The sequence below is a fragment of the Protopterus annectens genome, chromosome 13.part0, assembly GCF_019279795.1.
Source record: "Protopterus annectens isolate FY-2018-M chromosome 13.part0, PAN1.0, whole genome shotgun sequence".
NCBI lineage: Eukaryota > Metazoa > Chordata > Ceratodontiformes > Protopteridae > Protopterus > Protopterus annectens.
In genome coordinates, this window is record NC_056747.1 from 1,216,877,209 (window position 1) to 1,216,901,067 (window position 23,859).

Consider the following 23,859-nt stretch of genomic DNA (forward strand, 5'->3'; position numbering starts at 1 on the left):
TCCCTCAAGAACGAAGTTGCAGAGAAGATTTTCCACAGGTGGGGCCAGCCTTGCTGTGACCTGTTTGCATCCCCTATGAATGCCAAATGCAGAAGCTACTTTGCCCTAAATCCCCCACCAGGGGACAACCCAAGGGACTTGCTCATACACGATTGGCCCCAGGACTCCTGTATACCTTCCTTCCTATTCCCCTGATTCCCAAGTTTTTGCAGAAAGCCAAAGCTCTTGGCAGGATGGTAATCTTAATAGCTCCACTTTGGTCTCGTCAGACTTGGTTCCCCTTTCTCTGACTCTACCAACTGGAGGAACCTTGGATTCTGGACCCAGTTCCAGATCTTCTGACACATTCATCAGGGACCCTCCACCCCTCTCTTCGTTCCCGCAGACTGACAGGTTGGCTGCTCCAATTCCCTTCCTAGCCAGGTCACATGACTTTTCTTTGGAGGTACAATACATTCTTGTATTTTCACATAAAGCTTCTACCAGAAAGTTATATGCTAGTAAATGGAAGCGTTTTGCCATTTGGGCTTCTCATAACATCGTTGATCCCTATGTGGCCCCTACTGATAGTATTCTGGAATTTCTCTCTAAACTTTTTCAAGAAGGTGCTGCGGCTGCCACAATTAGAGTACAGTTGGCTGCAATCTCAAATTTTCATCTTTGGACTGAGTGTTCTAACTTATTGTTGCACAAATTGTGTTGGGCCTTCCTTAAGGGTACCATTCATCTCAGGCCTCCTGTTAGACAGCCCTTTACTCCTTGGAATCTAAATTTTGTTCTGTCCCATATTATTCTTCCTCCTTTTGAGCCTGCATTGTCTTGTCAACTGAAGTTCCTATCCTGGAAGACTATTTTCTTGGTGGCCATTACTTCAGCACGCAGGGTATCTGAGCTTCAAGCCCTTTCTGTCAAACCACCGTATTTGGTGTTTCATCTGGACAGGGTTTCACTGAGGACTAACCCTTCATTCTTGCCAAAAGTGTGCTCTGAGACCAATCTGAACCAAACTATTGAACTTCCAACCTTTTTCCATAATCATTCTAGTCAGTTGGAATACATGTTGCATAAACTTGATGTCCACAGACAATTGAGATTCTATTTGGACAGGACGAAGGAATTTCGAAGATCTGACCAGCTCTTTCTATCTTATGCAGATGCCAAGAAAGGATTCTCAGTTTCTAAAGTTACCCTTTCCAAATGGTTGACTGCATTAAATTTATCTACTCTTCTGCCAACCAAACGTTAGAATATGGTGTGAAGGCCCATTCAACTACAGCTGTCTCCACGTCTTCGGCTTATACGACTCATTTAACTTTGGATACTATATGTGCTGCTGACACTTTGTCTAAGCCTCATACCTTTATCACTCATTACAAAGTGGACAAGGCCTCCAGAGACAGGGCTTCCTTCGGTTCCACTGTCCTCAGGAATATACTCCTGTAAGCCACCCAGGATTAGGGTACTTGGGATGCTACCCATGTGTAAGAATAAATGGCGAGATTAAACAACTTCACATAAAGAAGTTATGTTCTTACCATAACGTTCCATGTGAGTTGTTTATTTCGCCCTTATTCTTACATTTCCTCCCACCATCCCCCTCCAGAGTCTCGAAGAACGGGTAGACTTGGGGTCTGGTAGTCTTTTCTGGGGTTCTTACTCCTGCTGGAGTACTTCTGAGTTACCTTTTTCTTGCTGCTGAGTTCAGCAAACTAGATATGGGGTAGGATGGAGAGCATCATGGGATAGGGGCCTGGCCTCGAGCTATTCTGAGATCTTTAGCTAGTAAAGTGGCCGACTTGGAGCCGATGGATTGGCTCCAAATCCACGTGGAAGAATAAAGGCAAGATAAACAACTCACATGGAACATTATGGTAAGAACATAACTTCTTTTTTGTAGATTTCCTCACCAATTGATCCTTCAAAGTGAAAGTGGACACTACCACCTTTGAAACAGCTCCTCTTATGAAAAGAGGCCCCATACAGTTCCACTTTAGCCCCTCTGCTATTTCTCATATTCATAGGTTCATAGGTAAGTATTAGGCTAAGTGTCCTTGCAGGCCATTTTAAGCCTAGGCAATTTCCTTTTGGTGCACGAATTAACCCATCCAATTTGGTGTTACACTGGCCTTACCAATCCCATGGTCGATTATACCAAACTGCCACCTTATCACTCTCAGATACCTCTAATTCTTTATGCAGATGATGCAATCATCTACAGATCAAACAAGTCCCACTGTATTATTCAAATTCAGCTCCAAGAAGACTTCTAAACGTTCAACTAATAGCTAATAGGCCAGAAACATATACTCAGTCCCTCAAAAACAAAAGCAATGCGATTTGGAAACAACCAAAGAATAGTCAAAGTACCCAGCTTCCTTAATGGTTAAGATGTCAACAATACCACCATAGAAACTACCACATCCTTCAAAAACTTTGGCATTTGGCAAGACCAATCTCGTAGCTTTCAACTATATATTCAAAACAAATGCAAAAAGATGAACACACTACTGTTCTGGGCAAAGAAACTTACCTTTTCTGTCCAAGCCAGGAAAAAGTGCCACGGGCAAAGGAGTACTCTTATCTCAACTCGAATATGGACTACCCATTATAGCTGTAGCCTCAATGAAAAATGACACCATTTTGCAAACCATCTCCACCAAAATTTATCAGTTCATTACTAACTCTCTCATTAAAGAACACTACTGCCTAATTCTTACAGAAGCCAAATGGCTCCCAATACATTTGAGAGTCAACCTCCAACCAACTAGGATCATGAATTCACAAAGCCCTTTCTCCTGATATATCTTGCCTTCTCACTCAAACTTTCAACAAAACACCACATATAATCTCAGGGGTCTCTCTCAATCTCAAAGTACCCTAGTAACTCAAAAACTAAACTTGATTGCACTTACCATGTATTCTTTATCCTAGTACCTAAATTATGGGACCTCATTCCTCTCTCAATTAGAGACATATAAAATTACTCAGAGTACAGACAGCAGCTCAAAGAGAGCCTCTTCATCCAAAGAAAGTGTAGCTGCACTCACACAGGTCACATTGCATGAATATGCAGCTCACCCACAACCCTTTATCCCTATTTCATCATTCCTTTTCTCGCAAAACTTGTTTTATTAAATTTTTAAGTGAATTAGAGTAATATGTAAAAATGTCCCTGACCTTGAGCCTTCGTACCATCATTATCTTTGCCTTTGCATACAATTCTTGACCATGAATAATGTGTAAAAAGAAAGCTAGCAGGTTAGGCTGGTGCCAGGCAAGCAAGTACGGTAGATCCAAAATGAAAAGAGCCAGCACCCAGGAGAATCTGAAGTAAATAACTTTATTTTAAACTGAAACTAGACCAGTTTCAGCACAAGGCTTTCTTCAGTAGTACATAAAAAAAACCTTATGCTGAAACCGGTCTAGTTTCAGTTTAAAATAAAGTTATTTACTTCAGATTCTCCTGGGTGCTGGCTCTTTTCATTTTGGATCTACCAATTGACCATGAAGTTTAAAACAGTGATACATATGTGTACATTCTGCATCTATATCTACGTCTGTACCTGTAATCTATCTATATACATTTCAGAGAAGGCAAGTAACAGACTGTTGCCAGTTTATAAAAATGTAAAGGGAAGGGTAGCATTTCATCCATGAAGAACCACAGAACAACCTGTTTGCTTAAGATTGACTTGTACAGTAAAGAAAATGAATCTCATAAACCTACAGATACAAAGTCTGTCAGGTGTATGATGAACAGCAATAGTAACGGAGTCTCAAAAGTAAGAAAAACAGTTGCGTTTCTAACAAATTATATCTCTTGAGAACACTATCACATTCAAATGAACAAGGTCTTGAGTGTAATAAAATATTCAACAGTGTTCAATCAAATATTTTGACTGAGGAAATTGGACTGAAGCTTAGCAGAATGTTAGGATCTGCCAAGTTAGGTGTAACAGTAACACTGATGTTTGTAAGATGAACATAGGAATATCAAAAGCCTCAATTCTGAGACTTAAGTACCTTAAGGTTGCTGACTATAATTATATATTAACTATACAGATGAACTGGAAATGGTTAGTCTGATTACTTTGTTTGAAAATCAAATTAATTTACAATTCACCTTGAATGCAGTTCTAGAAGTAAGAACAATGACTTAATTCTGATTTCTAAAAGTGTCATACCTTGATGTGAGTACATCATGGACAGTATTCAAATAAAACAGTTAGTAAGAATAATGACTTAATTCTGATTTCTAAAAGTGTCATACCTTGATGTGAGTACATCATGGACAGTATTCAAATAAAACAGTTAGTAAGAATAATGACTTAATTCTGATTTCTAAAAGTGTCACACCTTGATGTGACTACATCATGGACAGTATTCAAATAAAACAGTTAGTAAGAATAATGACTTAATTCTGATTTCTAAAAGTGTCACACCTTGATGTGACTACATCATGGACAGTATTCAAATAAAACAGTTAGTAAGAATAATGACTTAATTCTGATTTCTAAAAGTGTCATACCTTGATGTGAGTACATCATGGACAGTATTCAAATAAAACAGTTAGTAAGAATAATGACTTAATTCTGATTTCTAAAAGTGTCATACCTTGATGTGAGTACATCATGGACAGTATTCAAATAAAACAGTTAGTAAGAATAATTACTTAATTCTGATTTCTAAAAGTGTCATACCTTGATGTGAGTACATCATGGACAGTATTCAAATAAAACAGTTTCTATGAAACACCAAGCTGTAAGCTGTTCTGTTAGACAATAAAGTTAAGTCTTCACAACAAGTTACAGATATGTGTAGTATTCCTTACAGATTACTAGGGAGAATGTTAACAAGTGAACAGAAGTAGTGAGGACGCTGCAGATGTTTATGTTGTTGTCATTGTTGAGACACATAGATTGGCATATGGACACCATGGAAAGTGGCAGTGATAGCACAAAGGTCACAAACGCTACAGCTGGCATAAAGACTCTCACATTCATGTAGAATGACAGCACTGCACTTGTACTCATTAAGAAGGAACGACAGCGATTACACTGCATTTACATGAAGTTCAGATATAAGGACTTGAATGCACACATCTCAAAGGGTCATGTGCAGATCCCTCCTTTTCTGAAATGAAGCATTTCCATGTAGAAACAGCAAAAATACACATTCCTGTTTATTATTTGTGAATCAGGTGTACAATCATGGTCCAAAAGTCAATGAAAAAGAATGTTATCAATTCCTATAGCTCATATACACTATGGCCCTGTGCATTCCTGCACGACATTTTGATGCCACTGGGACTGAATGAATGCCACCTGTATCCCAGTACCCCCCTACTTCGTCCCCTACCTGTTAGCTTTTCCATTTATCTTGTTAAACAGTTACCTTCATTCCCCTCACCAACATCAGCATTTTACAAATTCCACCTGTAGTGTAAATATGACAACTCTGCTGTGACCACAAAACAGTAAAGTATCAAAAATATTTGGGTGGTGTTGGTCAGCTATGAATATAATATGCAAATCCACGCAATTGTGCTTTACTATAACATGAAAACTAATACCCACACACCTTTGCAACCTCTGTAGGCTCTAACAATCTGTCCAGGTCATAACTTTTGCTATTCGGTTTGTGTGGCCATAGTTCTACAGCATGAAGAAAAAGGAAGAAGCTAGAATAAGACTTATCATCATGTCTCAGAGCTGCAATGAAGGCCTGTGCAAACATCTGATGCACGTGAGGGACAGCTGGGTGGCAAAGTAACTGTAGATTTGTTGACCAGTGCAGAACACTGATCCAAAAGCACCCACTTCAGGCTCAGCTTGGAGATAACACAAAACAGAAGCCCACCCCCCCCCCTGCAATTTTCAAACCCTAGAGGATTCAACAATTATATAGCATAAAAGAAAACACTTAAGAATACAGAAGACAGACAAATAATAAGAGAAGGCTGCTTAAGATGAATATACTTCTAACAAATTTACAGTAAGCACAAAAGTACATAACTTTAGTATCTGATAAGAAACATGTAGGACAGCTACTGGACCAAGCTGGGCCACCTTGTTCTGGAAGTGAAAGTATTTGGTAAAGGTGCTGTGGTTGGATCATGTGGCTGCTGTGTTAGTACCATATACTGAAGCATTCCAGGGAAATTTCTGAGAAAATAACTCACAATCAGAGGGATACATAAATAAACATGGATTACTCTCTGACCGTCAGCATGGATTCGGGCAGGCCATAACACACCAAATGCCTTTTACACAGCCACTGCAAAGATATACTCTAATATGTAAATGGACCTTATCAATGGAGGCATTTTGACTGATAAATCTAAAGGTATCTGAACGTGCAAACAACCCCTTTTACTATAAAAAGTACACAAACAGGGATTTATCTCAAATGTGCTTAAGTGGATAATAAAATACTTCTCAATCAGAACCTTCAATATTTAAAATGAAAATAAATTACTGGTAATAATGTAATAAGAAAATAACTCACAATTTAGGATTTCAGCATCTAAATCAGAGAGCAATCACTAAATCTAACGAGTACTACGGTGTCTCCCTATATGCAATCATTGTAGGCAAATTTTGAAACTCCTGCCCTCCCCTCCAGAACTTACAGCAGAAACAAACAAAAAAAATATTTCAAAATAATTTTCACTGAATAGACGTTACTAAGTAAATGATGTCCAAAGCCTAAAAAAAGACCTACAGTAATTCCTTTATTATAAATTATTTCTTCACAACATTATATAATCATACTGCCCTACATCCTTTTTTCTGCCTTCCTTCTCCTCCTGCCGCTGTCTTTCCTCTCACTACTTTTTTATGTCCACTACATTTTCCTTTCCTGTACACTCACCTCTCTACTTTGCCCCCTATGTTCCCTCCACTTTTTTCATTGTAACTACCGTCTCTATACTTTACCTTCTTCCCACCTTACCTTCCTCTTCACATTAAGGTTCTTAATGTTGCTAGATAACTTTTGAATTATTACTTAATACTGTCAGATACTTACCTTTGCAGATATGTTTGTGTTATTTCTTCGGTTCTATGACTGTTATATTATTGTACTGTCTCATTAGTTCCTAAATTGTTAATTATGAACCTCATCTTCCCGGGATTCCACTGAAAAGGGGGTATTCTAAGCCAGACTATACTGGTTAACAAACGGAAATAAACAGAACTATCAAACTTAGGGATACCATTACCACAGGTTCCTATCAGTTCATCAAAAAATCAGTTCATCAAATACCATTTTCTGTACAATTACATCAAACATGCCATTCGTTGAACTGTTCATACTGAAACTGTGGTACAGTGAGGACTGGGAAATTTGCCCTTTCCCCACTGTAGTGCGATCTCGGAGTTGGTATATATAATTAGCAGGGCCGGGGAATTCGATGAATGACATTTTTGATGAAATGCCATTCGTTGAAGTGACGGTTCGATTAAGTGATATAGACCCCATTACCACACACATCCCTCAAGGCTTGGTCCCTTACTTTTCTCATTCTTTACAAATGGCACAACTTCCAACTATTTCAGCAAAAGCAATGACATTACATGCATGGCTTATAACCAAACACCTAGTAAAACAACTACAAAAAGACTTCAGTTCAGCCTGAAGATACTACACAGAAAATAAACTTATATTAAATATCTCTAAAAGTGCAAGTACGATGTTAGGAACAGATCTATATCATGAGATTGACAGGTGAAAATGTCGAATCTCACTTGTTCGACACCAAAATGTCGAACTCTAAGTTTCTTGAATGGCCAAAACACAACTTCCTTCCAACGGAAAGAAATCGGTTGGACGTTCTGTGGCACCTGCCTTTTCCCTGAATGTAGTGCAGTCTCGGAGTTAGAATATTTAGTTAGGGGGGATGTGGGGGGCACAGCCCCCCCACATTGGGGGATGTCGGGGGGTGAATCCCCCCACTTAAATATGTTTGTTTTAGTGTGCCGTTGGTGTTTTGGCCATTCGAGAAACTTGGAGTTCCGCCATTTTGGTGTCGAACAAGTGAGATTTGACATTTTCACCTGTCGATCTCATGATATAGACCTGTTTGGAACACCACAAAAACTCAAAAACAACAGTGCAATAAACACAGTTGATTTACTCAAAAATAAAGTAACACAAATACTAAGATACAAATAGCAGGGACTAATCCTAGACCATTTTTCAGCATTTACTCTTCATATTAAATTAATTATTGGCGAATATCTACTCATTTAAGTGTACTATGTCATTTTCATTCATCATACAATGAAGTCAAGTACAGCAATAATTTTACTGATCCCTTACAGTATTCCCTCCCTGTCATTACACCAAATTTAAGTAATAACGCTAAAGTTCTTCAGTCATTGACAAGGTGTATTATGTTATCAGCCTTTGTCAGCAAACCGAATACCCTGTGATACTATCAAAAAGGTAAAATGGCAACTGGTAAATGCTACATCTACTGTTAGATTAAATGACTTTCTAACATCATTACAATTTTTTACTGCACCTCCATCTTTTGCAAAATGCAAGTTAAAATATCCCTGTATAACCTCAAAGATTCACCTGACTCATACACCCTCATAAACAGCAATTTAGTCAGATCAATCCAGAAAAAAGTTTTACAAAACAGTGTCAAGATGATAGAACCATCTGACACAAAACATAAGAAATGAACACATTAGCCCACTTTCAGAAAGATATCTAGAAGAAACTTATTGTTGCAAGTTTCAGGGATAACAGGTAACATCTCTAGAGCAGAACATCAGGGCAGCCTTTGGATAATGTAGCCTTTGTTTCACACCTTTAATAACACACAAAGTTATTTGATTTGTAAACTACAAATTTGTAAAGACTGTAAATGTTGAAATATCCTTTCATACTTACTGACTAACTCACCACATAAAGGTTCGCAGGTGTATACTAGTCTAATAACCACAAAGGCCTTTTAAGGCTAGCATTATAACCAAAATGTATCCAACAAGTTTGGTGCCCTAGAAGTTATTTTTAGGGGTATGTATAAGCTAGGGCATGCATGGTCAAATATTTACTGTTTGCCTCTACCTGTTAGAGACAGAAGTGACAGACCTAGGATGAATTTCTGATTTTCATCCACTGGTCCAGGTTATGTTTGAAAAGGGTCAGGAAATAACTCTGCTTCACATGGCTGGGAAGCCTGTTCCAGAGAAGAGGCATTTTCTAAGACACATACATGTCACTCCAACATGTCCTATTTATGTCTCAGGCAAGGTTTAAATCCCTGGATTGAGTAGCTCTGATGTGATTTTTTTGGATTTCTTTTTGTGGATATGCAAGAGGTCCATCAGAGTGGGATCCTGGAATTCCTGGTATGCCAGCTATAGATCACACCTCAACAATCTGTAGAAGACAGAATATAGGGATAGGGCTTTGAGGCGATCCAAACAGGACATGTTGTTAACTGCCGGTATTCTTTCTGTGAGGAATGTCTGTGGACATTCCAGATGTTGCATGTGCCTGGTCTGGTATGTACTGAAGGGGGCACTGTACTCAGTGATGTATCTGATGAAGGCTTAGTACAGTGGAACAATAGCTTCCTTGAACCTAGACACCATACCATCGCTTAAAAGTTGAGCAACATAGAATGACTTCCTTAAGACAAGTTGGTCAAAAGCCAGGTTACTGTCTACATATGTTCCTTCTGGGTCTGCTCTTAGGGGTGTGTTGTCAGTGAGGCAGGTTCCTGGGGCAGGCAACTTCCCAAAGGGTGCTATTATGCATTTCTTTGTATTGAGTTTTAAACGGTGTCTATAGCACCAGTTATTTGTCTGTATTTGTCTTTCCTGCAAGATATTAGTGTCTTGGGGAGATTCTATGACTGCTACCAGTTTACAATCATCTTCAAACCTGATCAGCCAGAGGCTCTTCACATTGGCTTTGACTTCCAAGAAGTATATGCCAAAAAGGAAAGGATCCAGCATTGAGCCCTGAGGGATTCCATTAGCAAATTGCCTCTTTGTGGAGGTGGGATCCCCTATCCTAACTTCCTGGGTCCTATCTGAGAGCCAGCTCGTGATCCAGTGTAAAACATAGGGGTTTATGCCTAATTTCATGAGTTTGGTTACAATATCTGAATGGGGTGTTGCATTAAATGCCTTGGCCAGGTCAAGGTAGGCAGTATGCACTATTTTGCCCTCATCTATTGTCTTGGTGACCTTCTCAAAAAAGTCTCTCAGACTGAGTAGGCATGATCTTCCCTTGACAAAACCAAAATGGGTTAAATCAGTCTCTGGAGGTTTCCAATGTCATTATTCATTTCCAGAGTAATTCTTTCCATGGCTTTGCACATGAGACTAGTCAGACTAATGAGACTGTAGTTTCTGGGGTCCATAGAAGGTCCGCCTTTGTGCAGAGGGGTGACTGTTGCAGTTTTGCATGGCATAAATCCTTACTGGAGGTTATGCTTAAATAGTGACTCCAGACATAAACTAAGCTTCATAAGACATGTAGGATACCTCAATTGTGCTTTCAGAAGCCTTAAACTATACATATCTATACAACTGGCACAGCTTGTACTAAAGACTTTGAGTATTATTACTGCTTTTGAATATTAATGAATGGATATACCAGTTTTTCTTACAAAATATACAGACTTTTTGTATGAAATGATTTGTCTCAGTGCCCAGAAAATGGCTAAAAAGTGTCCTAGGACCAGTCCACCTAGCCAGTTGACAAATTTAAGTAAATTAAACAAATAAATAAGTGGTCACTGTTCAGGTGGAATGAGCCATGGGAGGCATGGGCAGCATTTTGACTCCCTTGAGGTATAAACTTTTTTTTTGCTTTTTGATAACCACTCTACTTTTAAGACTATTTATCACTCTACTAGACTTATCCCTCCACTCCAAATGTAGATCACAGTTCAAAACATGTCTTAACGAAGTATCCCAAGACAGTTTTATCATGTAGGCCACATCACCTAATCACTAATACACTTTCCCTACAGCTGCAAAATGTCTTCCACAGCCATTGCTTCTCTTGTCTTGAAACCCATGCTTGTACATACTATGTACAACATGATTTGTTTCCTGATGTGAACATTTTTGTTAATATTAGTTTACTGTATATTATGCTATTTGTCATCTCTGGAGACTGACTCTTCTAGTATATGCAACAATCTGTATGTTTTGATTGCATTCAACAGGGCAACATCTGAAATTGGTCATTTGTAGTCAGTGCATTACCCTAGTAAATAAATAAACCAGAAATAGTTGAATGCATGAATGAAAGAAATAAAAATAAAATAAATAACACTTTGATAGAGTTGCCTTGGACATGTGAGTGGGGCATTGGAAATAAAATGGTTGATCATTTCTTCTAAGCTCACGTGTTTTGTTTAGGTAGAATTTCAGTACTTTGTAGATATCCATACAATGGGGGAGTTACTCTCCTTGTTGGCATAGAAGGGGAAGGAAACTGGGAGATTAAAATGATTGTATAATTTGGTCTTTGCTACTACTCTGGGCATGAAGAATTGGGTACCACCTCCTCCTTGTGGCAAACTGTATAGGGGAATTTGACTGACAAGTCATGTAACCTGGAAAAAAACTTTCCTAGCCAAGGTAATGCCAACAAGAAAGACTGTTTCCAAGAAAGATATTTGTGGTCTGTCTTTGCTGCTGATTTAAACTGTAATCATATAAGAGTGTCTAAGATTAAGTAAATGTTTGATGGAAGTCTCAGGTCTCTGACTCGGGGGGCATCTTAATTAAACAGTATTCTTAAGGAAAGTCTCATTAACCCTAAGCAAGGTAAAGGATGTCGTCTGTTAGCTTGTATGAAAATCTGAGATCACTACTGAATGTCCATTTACAGCTGGGTCCACTGGCATGCACGGATAATGCCTTTACTATGAATCAGGTAACTGTGGCTCAGGCACCTGTTATACCCACCATGTGGGGGAGCAGCAGAATGTAGCATTTCTTTGAGAGAATGGGGTGGGATGCATGCCCACGTACATGGTTCTGCTATACAATCTGTGGTGAAGAACAGAAAGACAGCAAGAATGCTACTTTGAAAGGGACAGGGGAGCTATGTCACCTATAGAACAGAGTAATATGACCTCACTGATGTCTATTGCATGCCAAACACTGGGGCAGTTAAAGGGCATGTGCAGAGTGGTTAGGGCCTTAAAGCCAACCCCCCCCCCCACAGTCTTAGATGGGTGAAGGTTTTACTCTCTGCTGCTTAGCTCACACCTGTTGGGAGAATGAATGACAACTGGACAGCAGAGACAAGGGAGTTTGATGGTCACCAAGGGAAGCAGGCAAAATTAAAATTAGCAAAAGATGTGTCTTTTTCAAAATATTCTGCAAGGAACTACAGTGCTTTCTCCCACTGGGGATGTCTTGAGATTCAGACCATTCTAGACTGTGTGTCCAGCAGGCGTACATGGACAACAGATATATAAAGTATAATACAATGTCATGCTAATGAATCTATTAGCTCTAGTAGTTATCATCACTATAAATCTTTATAGTGATGAACAATAGGAAGGGTAGGACCTAAGATGGAGATACAGGTAATAAGGTTAGACTTCCTAAACTTTATAACCACATGTAGTGATGTTTAAAAAAAACAGTAGCATTAATATATTAAAAGATAAGTATGTTTTGCAACTGGGACATATTCTGGTTTGTTGACACTTATCCATGATGGACTCCACGGACGACACATCATGGTCTCACATGCCTACACATCTGAAATGAAAATTCTGCGACCACACATAAGAAATATTCTTACACATCTCACATCTTGTTAGGAAGAATCAGCAGCAGTCACACCAATATTCCAACAACCACACCACACCATATTAGTTGGTAGTATTAAATATTGTCATGAAATCATGGAGATCTGGAACAGTACAGGATTCCTGATTTTGAAGTCAAAACAGATCATCATTCACTTTAACAAACTGCCACATCCATACAGTGTCTACTTCTGAAGCACAACTGGAGATAGTTAAAAGTATCAAATCTAATCATATGGTTTGCACTGCCATGTTCTCAGTGTGTTTCCATAAACAGAAGATGCTTACAACAAAGATATACTTTACTGAATAATCTATTCAGTATGGATTTTTTAAATGGGAAGTTCTAACTGTGACTGCTTTTTTTTAGTTTTATTTCCTTTTTAATTTTTTACTTCTCCATCAGATCTGTCCGATTACTTTAATACTTTCACTCAATTAGCCTATTCATTCTAGCAGATGGGCAAGTGTGCGGCAACCCTGGTCTAGATGAGAATCCAACAACCCATTTCTTACTGCATGGGATGCCTTATGACCTCATTAACTCCCCCACTACAGCAAAAGTCAGGTGGTTGGGAGAGATCCAGCTTACATTTCCAGTGGGGTGGCCAACACGCATCCCCTCTCCCTTGTGGCAAACAGCTCATTGAGTTCTACGTTCATGCTACTGACTGTAGGGGACATGTCTCTGCATGCTTTCTTGAGTTATGTGCATGCACACAGGTGGTGTATCTTCATAGGCTCATGGTCCACAGGTACAAAAACTGCCACTAGGTGTTACCCAGTTGTGGAGCCACAGCTGCATCCCTCCTTCCAGGATGGGTAAGCTAACAGTGGATACTTGCTCCCATCCTCCTCTACCAGCTCCTACAGGCTTCTGAGATGCTCCTCAAACTCAGGTCATATCAGCTATTGTCAGAGTGCTTTATCCCTCTGTGCCACAAAGCTGTCAACTGTGTCCACTTTCAATGAATCAGGCAGGTGCTTTCCTTAAAAACTTTCTAGGCTGGACTGCTGGAAACCAGGAAGATATACTAGATACTGGCTACAGTCAGGTTTGTCAAGCTTGGGTTCACAACATCATGACATTATCGGTTGAGAGTTGGTTCAGATAACATCAGAATCATCTGAAGCTGTGCATCAAAACTAGCAGTGAAAAACATCACTGACAACATCAGATTAGTACTATGGTATCAGAGAAGATGTTTTCTGCAGTTAAAATAGGCAAAAAAAACTTTGATACCAAAGAAACTCAACATTACAACATGAAATCTAGACTATCTGCCTTTATATGCTTACATGGGTTAGACTTACATAAGACACTAGTATTATGTTTGACCCAGCCAAATTGAAAAGAAGATGGGACTGATTAAATTGGGGGTATCCATTATATTACCATATCCAGCATGCATCTACACAGTCTTAGCAGTTTGTTGTGGGACATACTGAGAGGCAGACAAAATGCTTTGGTAGGCTAGATTATGGCCCTTGGGCCACCTGTTGGACACACACACAGATTAAGCCATGTTTGACAAAAGAAGAAGAAGAATGGGGGAATATCTATAATGCAGGAGCCCAGTAGTAGGGGTAATAGCACATTATTTTCCATTGCATAAAAATGGCTGAGCTCTGCAATAAAGGTGGAGAAAGAGGTTTAAATCAGTGGACTATTTTTTGAGTGTAGAATTAAACAAAGACATGCTTAACTAAATCATGTTTGTGTGACAGCCTACTGGCACACAATAAGATCCCTTCTATGACACTAGTGGTGACCCAAGCCCAGGTTTTACTAGCAAGTCAGGTGATACAGAGCCAGTGGCAGAGGGGTGGACATTGAGCAGCTCTTACCAGCTCAGCTTACACTGGGGAGGGTCCAAATTCCCTTCTGCCTAACAGCCCCAGATGGAGGCTAGAGCCTCTAGGGGCAAGCAGATAAGTAAAGGGCGGTGCCCTAACAGTTTGTCAAAATTGACAGCACTTGCGTGGAAGCATGCAAGTATGAACTACATTAATGCCATTGAGGGTAAAAGGGAAGGCACATGGAGAAAAACCTCCCTACTATCTGGATTAGTGCTGTACCAGGGATAGTCTTACTTCTCCTATCATGTTTAAACAGACTGAGGAGGGTCACTGGTACAAAGCCAGTGGGAGAATGTGAGGGGCAGAAAAGTCAATCCAATCAATCAACAAATAAATATAAAACACAAATGCCAACATACTACCCCTGAGATGTGCCTGCAGCAAGCAGACAAGACCATTATGTCACCAAAACGCATTAAAACCTGTGACTGAGAGCTGTGTTTTTACTGTTGGTAGGGGTGATGAGACCAATACAGATCAAAGAGTTTCCTTCATTATATTTTCCTTTTCAAGACTGGGAACAGCATTTTACTGTTAAAGCCCCACTCCAGCACAGCACACCACACCTCAAAAGTAAGTGATAAATCACAGAAATGGCTAATTGGAGACAACACAAACAAATGCTCACAACTGGAATATTTTTTTAAAAGCAGGGTGGCAACAGAAATTGTAAAGTAAAAGAAGGTATGCAAACAAAAAGATATCCATTAGGACAGACTTACTCATACTTCTGTTTGTCACAGGGGCATGATGAAAGGCATTTAGATTTAATAAGTTAAAGAGAGTGTACAGGAAAACGATCCAGAAAAGCAAGGAATAATGTGTTCTGTTTGGGAAGTTACAGTTCAGTGGGTAATACAATAAGCTGCAAGCAAGCTGTTTCCTGCTTAATGCAGATAACTTTCCCACAGCTTACATCTCGTGGGCGAGTCAGTTAAGGCCAAAATTCAGGGTAGGCTATTTTACTTTATCCTGCTAAGAAAATATAAAATGAAATACAAACTGCAGTTCACATGCACAGGTTAGCCCACAAATACAGCTGTTCCAAGTATGCAATAAAACCTCATCATGTCATTTTAGCCAATAATTAGGTTAATGCTAGAGTTGGATTTTACCAACTGCTCAGAGAGAGCTACATGTTGTCTACACTGGCACCAGGTTTTCATCACCATCATCATCTAAGGTGGAGTAAAGAAAGAACCCGTTTACTTAACAAATCCATTGTATTAAGCAGATACTGTAACTCAAATGTGACCACAGCATGACTAACGATAATATATCACCTGAGAAATAATAACCTGGCAAGATTAAAACATGCTGATACTGTAACTCAGATGTGACCACAGCATGACTAACGATAATATATCACCTGAGAAATAATAACCCGGCAAGATCAAAATATGATGATACTGTAACTCGGATGTGACCACAGCATGACTAACGATAATATATCACCTGAGAAATAATAACCAGGGAAGATCATAATAGTGTGATACTGCTTTTCCTGCCTGTTGGGAAGTCTGTTTCTAATGATAAATAAATAGGATAAAACCCAACATTTGAAATTGAAACAAGAACTGAATGGTCATCAAAAATGTCCTTATATAAAAAAAGATGTGCCTTTAGCAGTATGTGGTAAGTGAGACATTTATGTAATACCAGGAAAACATTTCAAAGATGTTTTGTGCGTGTATGTCACTTGAGCTAAAATTAGAATACCCAAACACAAACTTATTTATTTTATTTATTTTACATTTGTTGACCGGGCTAATCTAACTGGATATATGTCCATTTTCAGTAGAGGCCCAGGGAGATAAGCTCCAAGACATGGTCCAATACAATAATACAAGTACAAACAAATAAAAAATGACCTAACACAACAGATCTAACATACTTCATTGAACCCAGAATAATTCAAAAAACATTAAAAAAAAGAACATTTTTTTTGCAATGAGCACCCTCATACCCTGCTGACATATATAATAACTCCATGGTGACACTACAGGGAAGAAAGGGAAAAAATGCTAAACCATAAGGTTACGCACACTGTTATAAACTAACCGCAATATTACTTCTAAATCTATAAGAAAACTAATACTAGTTACAAAAAATCATGTTTTCCTTATTATTGGAGTTATAATTGGTACAATACACTGGAGAATATCATTAGATCAGTTGTGATTAGATCATTTTTTTTAAATCACTTGTGAGTGATAATAGACTTATGTCTGACAGTCAAACTGCCATAAGTTAGAACCACAAATGATTGAGCAAAAATGCTTCAATCACAAATCCTTGAACCACACAAACAGTAAACAAAACATGCTCTTGGGAGGGAGGGTTGAGCCCACCTGCATCCCCTACACCCCCTGCTAATTATATATACCAAACTCCAAGATTGCACTACAGTGAGGAAAGGAAATTTCCCTGATGTTCTGCGATCTTGCATAGAAAAAGCAGGTAAGGTTCGATTACTTGATTTTTGATCAGCTGGAATTTTTTCTCAGCTTTTTCTATTTTTGACAAACTGACTTTTCGATCAAATGCCAGTACTATATATATATATATATATATATATATATATATATATATATATATATATATACATACACACAGAGAATGAGAGATATTTACATACAGTATTTTCAGAAGTAGCCAAGCTATATATTTGGTAAGTGGTAAGAAACCAGAGTACCCAAGGAAAATTTATACAGATTCAGGAAGAACATGTAAACTCCAGGCAAACAAGCATGCGATGGCCAGGATTCAAACCCAGAGCCTGGTGCTGCGAGGCATAGCCAGAGAGCTTAACTACTGAGCCACAGTGCTGTTCAAATGCTGGTAATGCACAGAGGCTGTGGTTGCATATAGCATACACACAAAGAGCATGTACAAGTAGCATAACCATGAGTTATGCCTAGGAAGATGGCCGTGTGCCACTTCACTGAAGTAAAATGGGAGGCACTTGTGTTGTAGGTACTCAATTCACTTTACTGTATTATGAGGAGAATTTGGGGGGGGGGTTAGGTTAGTCTTTTTAGGATTAGTTATAAGATTTTACTACTGGTGTCAGGTTTGGGATGAAGTGTCTGAGGCAGGCGGTAGGATGCACACTGTGGGACATGAAGAAATGAGTAAATAAGAGCAGAAGCCAAAGCAGCTCCAATTGCAGAAAAGGTCAAAGAGAACAGATTAGAGTGGTTTGGTCACGTGTGCATAAAAGTAGAAGACAACCTGGTGAAGAAGATTTTGGACAGACAGGAAGAAGGCAGGAGGAAACGAGGCCAGCAAAGAGGTGGATGGATTGTATGAGAGAAGAGCTGTGGCAGTCAGGAATAAGTATTAAAGAAGGCAGGAGAGTGGCACTGAATAGAAAAATGATGACAGTTGACATGACACCCCAACCCCATTGTTGAAAATGGAACAAAGGGGATTGATGATGATGATGGTCAGAATTTTAAGGTTAGAGTTAGGGGGATGTTTTAGGGTTAGGGTCAGGGACAGAGTATTAGGGCTGAGGGGCATTTTTGGATTAGTTAGACTTTTAGGGTTAGTGTGAGGGAGGGGTTTTAATGTTAGGATTAGGGTCAGAGTTTTAGGGTTACTGGAAGGGTTTCTGGATTAGAATTAGAGCTGGAGTTTTATGGGTAGTAATGGGAATTTAGGATTATCTTTAGGGCTAGAGATTTATGGTTAAGGACAGGGTTTTAATGTTAGCATTAGGGTCAAAGTTTTAGGGTTAGGGACAAGGTTTTAATGTTAGGTTAGGGACTGAGTTTTAGGTTTAGGGAGGTGGATTAGTATTAGGGTTAAGGAAGTTTTAAGGTTAATAGTGGGGTTTTAGGGTTAAGGTTATAGAAGGAGTTATAGGGTTAGGCTTTAGTAGGTTTAAATGACATTGGTTGCTTAGAACAAGTGGTTCTAAGTCAAATCCACATTCTACAAGCTAAGACACCCAAGCAGGTTATGCCTGCATACTATAAGTAACAACGGACAAGGACAGGTGTGGGCCAGCTAAAACTGAGCCAAACTAACAAAGTGAACTGTTGTTGGTCTTTTCAGTAAGTGGAGCCTTTTCTGTCCAAGTCATGCTTACCCGACTAAGACTTTGCCTTTTGGAACTTGCCTTCACAGAACTTGGCCAGCAATAGGTTCATATGTTCACAGGATGATACTAGGCTATTGGCCTGGAGTCCCTTATAAGCCTAGCCAAGAATTTCAACCATGTTCCCTCAAAGTCAGCACCTGTTTCCCCTGTCCAGCAAGGACACAGGTGGGATCCCCGGGGTATATTTTCTGTATTTTCCAGTCATCCAGGTTCCTCTTAAAGAGGGCTAGAGAGGCATTCTGCTTGACATGGAGAGGGAGTCTATTCCACAGACAGGGGAATATTTGGCACACAAATCTATCCCACCAACAAGTTCTATTAATGTCACAGACCAGGTTAAGGCCTTGTGTGTGGGTTGCATGAGTGGAGTTTGTCTTAAGGATATGCAGCAAATCCATCAAGGCTGGGTCTGAAATGGGCTTGTATGAAGATACAGGTCACCTCTGATCAGTCTGTATGAGACTGAGTAGAGGTACAGGGCTTTTAGCCTATCTGTATAGGATAGGTGTTTGAGACCCTGGATTTTCCTGGTCAAGAACCTCTGTGATCTATTCAACTGCTGCATGTGCTTGGCGCAAAGTACATGCCGAAGGGGGCATTGTACTCGATAATGGGTCTGATAAGGAAGGAGTACAGAGATGTTATGACCACCTTGTTCCTGGATGAAATGCCCTTATTTATGAGGTGGGCCATGTAGAAAGCTTTCCATACAACGGAGGCAACATGATGGTCAAAAGTCAGGTTGCTATCAACCTGGGTGCCCAAGTCCCTCATGACTGATTGTATGCTTAATACATTATTATTAATGTAATAATTAGTGGGGATGACATTTTCCCCAAAGAGAATAACGATGCATTTCTTGGCATTCAGTTTGAAGCCGTGCTTCTGGCACCAGTCATTAGTTTGGGTAAGGCCTTCTTGGAGGATGTTCACTAGGGGAATTTAAGACAGTGCCCAGCTTGCAGTCAACCACAAACTTGGTCAGCCACAGACTACTGGTTTTGGCTTACACCTCAGAAAAGTATATCTGAAACAGTAGAGGGCCCAAGACCGATCCTTGGGGTACATCGCTTGTTATGGGTCTACTACTAGAGGTGGCTTCCCCTACTTTGACTGAGTGGATTCTATCAGTGACCCAGTTAGCTACCCATCTGGTAAAATACGAGTTGATGCCTAGCTGGGAGAGTTTATCTATTATGCCCAAGTGGGGAATAGTGTCAAAGGCTTTGGGTAGGTCAAGGTAGGTGGTGTGCACCGTCTTTCCCCTCGTCCATGGCTTTGGTGACTGTTTCAAAGAAGTCAGCCAAGTTTAACAGGCATGATCTCCCTTTGACAAAACCAAACTTTGTTGGGTCAAACATTTGGAGGTTGCCAATGTCCTTGTTTATAAGGTCCATGATAATGCATTCCATGGCCTTGCAGATCAGGCTAGTTAGACTGATGAGCCTATAATCGCCTGGGTCAATGGACGCTCCACCTTCGTGTAGAGGGATGACAGCGGCTGTCCTCCATTCAGCTGGGATGAAGCTGTAGCTCAGGCTTTGGTTGAATAGGGTGTCTAATGGAACTGAGAACTCATGCCTGAGTTCATGTAGGATACAGCCAGGGATGTTATCGGGTCCCATGGAGACTGTGTTTTTTGCCCTTGAGAGGGCATTAAGGACCTGCTCCCTGGTGATGAGGGGAGGGAGGCAGGTGCTGGGGATGTCCTGGTTTACTGATGGGGGAGACAGGGGGGTGAAGTTTTCACTGAACCTGTCTGGCAGCAGGTTGGCTATATCTATGGTGTCTGTGTATGTGGTGTTATTGACCACCAATTCAGAGCAGATTTGGGTGTTGCCTTTGAGATTGCAGACATATGTGAAGAAGGCCTTGTGATTGTCCTTGGTGGATGTGGCCAATTTGGACTCGAAGTTAGCCTTAGAGGACTTCACCAGTGACCTTATTTGCTTGTTCAAACAAAGGAGAGATTGCTTCCAACTTGGCACCTGCTCCTTCTTGGCCCTGGACTGCAATTTTTTTCCTTCTGTTATAGTTTGATTATTGCTGCTGTCCACCAGACAGGTTTACTTTCCCTTGAGGAAGATGATTTGGTCCTGTCAGGTATTGCTGAGTCCATACAGCTATGTAGGTGCTCATATAGTTTTTTTGGTGTAGGCTTGGACATTAGTGCTAGTTACAACTAAAGGGACGGTGGCTGTGAAGCTGCTTATACCTGCTCTGAGGAAATTGTAGTCAGCTTTGGAAAAGTTTTTTTATTTGATCCTGACAAGGGGGGGGGGGGGGGGGGTCAGGGAAGATGGTGACTTCAAAAGTGACCACTTTATGGTCGGATCTTAGCAAGGAGGATGACACTGTAGGAGTATTACAGTGGCTACTCATGTTGGTTAGGATCAGGTCCAGGATATTTCACCTCTCGTAGGGGTGTCAACCAGCTGATCTAATGCATTGGCATTGATGAAGTCAAGGAATCTCTGGGTACTCATGTTTGGGCTAACATCGGTCTTCCACTCTGTGATTGGGTAGTTAAAATCACCCAGGATCAGGATAGAGGGTTGAATCTTGATGGATTCAAGCACGTCCAGATAGGTGGAGTGGGCGTCCTGAGTCATGGCTGGGGGTCTGTAGCTAGCTATGATTTGAATAGGTGTTTTGTCAACAGTTAACTGCACTTGGAGTGTCTCCTGTGCGTCATACCATTTGACTAGCTTGGAGGTGTGTATGTCTTTGATAAATATTGAAACTCCACCTCCTTTGGCTTTGTAGCCCTCTGTTTGGGGTCTGAAAGTATCATAGGATGAGTAACCTGATAAGGTTGGGGGTGCTCTCCACAGCTTTGAACAAGGTTTCAGTGACTGCACAAATGTCAGCATTAGTGGAATGAAATATCATGCTTTTACTGATCTTTCTTACCATAGTCTGCACCTGGTGTAAGACAGGAATTCTGGTTATGTGGAATGCTTGGTGAAGCCCGTAACTTGTGCATTTTTCTTTATTACTATCCAAACACTTTTCTTGTAGTCAGTAGCAGAAAACAAGCCACTGACCTTAGTGAGGGTAGGAAGATCTCTTAAGGAAGCTCAGTTGTTTCACCTTTTACTGACTGTCACAGAAGCAGTGTATGCCCCCCAGCATGACAAAACATACAATTGTGGCATGTACACTGTGGTAGAACCAGTGGTTTCCCTAGATGCTCTGACATAAGAGATCCTAGGTCAAGTGAGTTCAACCATAACATATATCTTTGGCAAAATGATATAACGAGGTTATTACTTTGTGAGTAACTCCAACCATGCAGATAATAATATACCTGGACATTCACATAATGCTAACAGGTGAAAAGATTAGATGGCAGTAGGTAACAAAAGAGCTCCAACCTTCTTTCAACTGGTCCAGAAAAAGTACAAGTTGCGAGCTGAAATACGTTACCCTTAGGTGCACTCTACAAAGAATATGAACAACAAAATGAAGTTTCTAAAAAATACATTCTTCCTTTGATGGGGATTGTATGGGAGGAGGACAGAAGAACAGAATGCAAATGAGGCAAGGACAGTTTGCAAGTAAATAAAGTAAAGGAAGAAAGTTCAAGACAGGAAGATCATTTGAGTTACTGTGCATTACTATCAAGTTACTGAACATCTGCATTATAAAATGAGAAAATGTCAGCTTGTTCTACTGGCCTTGATCACCCAGGTATTATGAAATGGTCATTAGTGGATGAAAAGTATACCCCAGTGGAAGACCTTCAAAAGAGGAAAAAGGTACTGATCACAATGGAGTATCTCCATGATGTGTCTGGACTCCTTCTGTTCTTTTAGGACACCTCATTTATGTAGGAAGAAGATGGTTCTCCTTCCATAAAACAAGAAAGGCACATAAGAATCAGGTAAGGTTGTCTCCTGTAGCTGCTCCAAAAATACCTGTGGGGAGTGATTCCATTGGTACAACAGTGACAGTTCTGAGTATTACGTAGGACCACCCATGGAGAAGGTTGTTTTTTGTTTACCTGCCTTGGGAAGCCATCACCATGGACTGATGGGTTCTTGACATAGGCATGGAATGCCACGTGTTCTTTCCAGGCATACAGGCCCACTCAGGGAACACAGTGTCTGCAAAAAGCTTCTGGAACAGGCCCAAATTGCCCTCTACATGGGGACAATGTGAGTCTTCCCTTCCTTCAGAGAAATTCAAAGGGTTCTATTCCGACCTTTTTCTTGTGCTGAAGGGGAAGGGTGTTTTTTCTTCCCATCATAGACCTCAGCTGATTTAACAAACAAATCTGACAGATGAAATTTCAGATGGTGACTCTCCAGGAGGTTGAATGGAAGTGATAAGACACCTTTTGGTATATCAGTGTCTAGCACCTAAATACAAGGTTCATTTGGTTCACTCTGGTGTAAATCATTTTAATGGGAAGAGCTACCATTGTGCATATCTTCTGTATCTAGAATGTTTGTTTATTGATAATCAAGAAAATCTAAGTAGGCAGAGCCCATTATACTGGAGGCCTGAGAGACACAACTGCAGTAAAATGTTTGTCGGCATTGCAACAAAATGTAAAAAAAAGTAAAAGAATGCAGTATAATTGCCTAGACTTCTACCATACCATTAAAAAAGCAAAATACAAAAACAAAAAAGAAATGCAAAGGCCATGCAATGACTTTAATCAACAAGTTAGTAATGTAATTGGGACCCCAGGAACAGAGGACCATAAAAACAGCACTAGATAAGTGAACACAAGAACTGCAGAATTCCTACACATATACACCTTTAAGTATATGGACTTAAAAGTGCTTTCCAAGCACTTAATAGTGCTCACCTCCCAAACTGAGGAGGGCTGTACAAGATAACCCAGGTGTAAATGTATGTTTACTCATGTAGTCATCAAGACTAGCCTTAAGTAGTCAAATAGTGTTTTTTTTTACCTGTAGTGGTAATATTAGTTGGCAGGGAATACACCAAGCTTTCCAGTGTGTCTTGTTTATTTTTTAGTATTTTTGCTGAATGCTACTACACTGCCCCTTTGTACATTTAACTTGAGACCATTTTCAGTATACCAGGTATGCCGATATTCCAGTTCTTGCTG

At 40.0% G+C, this 23,859-nt stretch overlaps 1 protein-coding gene across 1 annotated transcript in view; it reads right to left on the bottom strand.

Moving 5' to 3' along the window:
• ITGB3 (integrin subunit beta 3) overlaps window positions 1-23,859 on the bottom strand; it is a 1,138,779-nt gene that overhangs the window by 230,285 nt on the left and 884,635 nt on the right. The window lies entirely within an intron of this gene.